Here is a 2923-nt window from a genome sequence, read left to right as displayed (position 1 = left end):
CCAACATCTGATCAATGAAGGGAAGTGGAAAATGATCTTTTCTAGTGGCAACATTTAATTTTCTGTAATCTATGCACATTCGCCAACTAGTCACCGTTCTAGTGGGAATTAATTCATTATTTTCATTTTTGACAACTGTCATTCCACCCTTTTTTGGAACAACATGTACTGGGCTCACCCAATCATCATCGAGATGGGATATATGATCCCTGCATCAAGCAACTTCAAAATTTCCTTTTTAACAACTTCTTTCATGTTTGGGTTCAACCTCCTCTGATGTTCAATAGATGGCTTACAATTTTCTTCCAAAATGATTCTATGCATGCAAAAGTGTGGGCTTATTCCCTTAATGTCATCTATGGTATATCCCAAAACTTTCCTAAATTGCCTCAACACTCTTAACAACTTATCAGCCTCTAAGGTACTCAAGTTTGCATTTACAATTACTGGATAAGTGTTATTAGTGCCAAGAAATTCATACCTGAGCTGAGAAGGAAGTTGCTTAAGTTCTACCTTAGGTGCATCTTCTTCCTTGAATGATGGTTGCTTAGATTCGACTTTTTCCTTTTGTGTGAGTTGAAAAACTGGAGCAGAAATGAATGGTGGACTTCCCTCTAAGTGTTGAGCATATGCAGCTACATGAGGGTTGTCATAGTCTATGCCTCCTCCATGAACCAAACAATTTTCAAGTGGATCTTCTGGATATTTCTTTCTGAAGTGTTCTTCAACCAGCTCATCAATGATATCAACTCTCAAGCAAGTATCAGCTTCAGAATGATGCTTTTTCATAGTGTTATTAATATTGAAAACCAATTGCTCTTCACCAACCCTAAGAGTTAATTTTTCTCCCTTAACATCAATCAATGCTCCTGCTGTAGCTAGAAAGGGTCTTCCCAAGATAATTGGAATATTAAAATCTTCCTCCATGTCCAAGATGACAAAGTCAACAGGTATGTAGAACTTCCCAACCTTCAGAGGCACATTCTCCAAAATCCCTTCAGGATACTTGATTGATCTGTCAGCTAACTAAAGAGAAATGTGGGTTGGCTTTAGATCTCCCATGTTGAGCTTCTCGTAAATAGAAAGGGGCATAAGGCTAACACTAGCCCCTAAATCACATAAGGCTTTTGTAGAACAAGACTCTCCAATGTGGCATGGAATTGAAAAACTCCCTGGATCCTTGAGCTTGGGAGGAAGTTTCCTTTGGAGGATAGCACTACATTCTTCTGTCAAAGCTACAGTTTCATCATCTTCAAGTTTCCTCTTGTTTGAGAGAATTTCTTTCAAGAATTTTGCATAAGAGGGCATTTGTGAAAGAGCATCAACAAAAGGCACATTTATGTAAAGTTTCTTCAAAACCTCTAAGAACTTCCCAAATTGCCTATCAAGCTTGGCTTTGTGAAATCTTTGTGGAAAGGGAAGTTGTGGCTTGTAGGGTTCAGGAGGTATATATTTCTCTTCCTTCTCTTCAAATTCCTCTTTACAATTTTCTGCACTCTCTTGTTTTTCACTCTCATCAGTCCCTTTTTCATTTTCTCTCTTCTCACTATTTTCACTCTTCTCATCATTTATAACTTTTCCACTTCTTAGAGTAATAGCTTGACACTGCTCTCTTGGATTTTCTGGTTGACTTGGAAGCTTTCCAAAAGACTTAGCACTTGAGGAGGATGCTTGTTGTGCAATCTAGTTTTCCAGCATTCTGTTGTGTGTTTGCATCTGTTCCAGCCTTGCTTTCACCTCTCTCATCTCCTCATCATGCTTATTTTGGTTAGCAAGTATCTGTTGCAATAAAGCTTCAGTGGTGGAATTTCGTTCTTGCTGTTTTGGTGGAGGGTTCATATTTTTCTGTTGAAAATTAGGCAGTGGTTGCCTATTTTGCTGATATGGAACTTAACTCTGCTGTTGTGGTTGAAAATTCTGATTTTGAACTTGATTTTGCTGATTTCCCTATGAAAAGTTGGGATGATTCCTCCAATTTGGATTGTAAGTTTGAGAATAAGAATTCCCCATTTGTTTGTTTCCATAATTACCAACATATGCTGCTTGTTCTCCATAGTCTACTCCACAGCTAGTTGTTTCCTCTGCATAAGCCACTTGTTGTGAACTTCCAGCTGATGATGATGAACTAACCAACATACTCAAATCTTCCATCTTCTTAGCAAGGACATTTGTAAGTGCATCAAATTTTGCATTAATCATGTTGAATGGATCAAGATCATACATTCCAGCAGCTTGCCTTTTCTGAGTTGGAGCTGGTCCTCTTGGACTACTCCAAAGATGAGTATTCTTTGCAATTTTCTCCAGTAGCTCATAAGCTTCATCTTCATGCTTTATAATAAATTCTCCTCCAGTTTGAGCATCAATAATTCCTCTGATTGCAGGAGTGACATTTGTGTAGAAATTCTGATTTATCATCCATTTTGGAATGGCATGATGTGGGCATAATCGCTCTAATTCCTTCCATCTCATCCATGACTCATAGAGAGTTTCATCTTCTCTTGGTCTGAAAGCTGTCATTTGATTCCTCAACTCTTGAGTTTTTCCAGGTGGAAAATATTGTGCAAGAAATGCATCAGTTAGTTGCTCCCAATTTGTAATGGAGTTGTGAGGTAAAGAATCAAGCCAATCCAATGCTCTATCTTTCAAAGAGAATGGGAATAGCTTCAATCTTGCTGCATCATCAGACACTCCAGGTTGTTTTTGCATGTCGCAAATCATAGCAAACTTCTTCAGGTGTGTGTGTGGATTTTCAGAAGGATGTCCTCCAAATTGAGAATTTTGAATCATTTGAAGAACTCCAAAATCCATCTTGTAACTATTTGCATCAATCCTTGGTCTTGCTATGCTCTCTCTCAAATCATTAAAACGTAGAAAAGCATGATCCATCATACTTCCCCTAGGCACGTTTGCATTAACAACTTCT

The 2923-nt window shown here is 38.2% G+C and overlaps 1 non-coding gene across 1 annotated transcript; it reads left to right on the top strand.

Moving 5' to 3' along the window:
• The first annotated feature begins 2425 nt into the window (after window positions 1–2425).
• On the top strand, window positions 2426–2533 carry LOC131182683 (small nucleolar RNA R71). Its single transcript, XR_009150944.1, has one exon. It is a non-coding gene; the product is annotated as a small nucleolar RNA R71 (small nucleolar RNA).
• The last annotated feature ends 390 nt before the right edge of the window (window positions 2534–2923 follow it).

This window comes from Hevea brasiliensis, chromosome 8 (assembly GCF_030052815.1).
Source record: "Hevea brasiliensis isolate MT/VB/25A 57/8 chromosome 8, ASM3005281v1, whole genome shotgun sequence".
Lineage (NCBI taxonomy): Eukaryota > Viridiplantae > Streptophyta > Magnoliopsida > Malpighiales > Euphorbiaceae > Hevea > Hevea brasiliensis.
The sequence above is the reverse complement of the archived record's forward strand: the minus strand, read 5'-3'. Positions and strand labels throughout refer to the sequence as shown.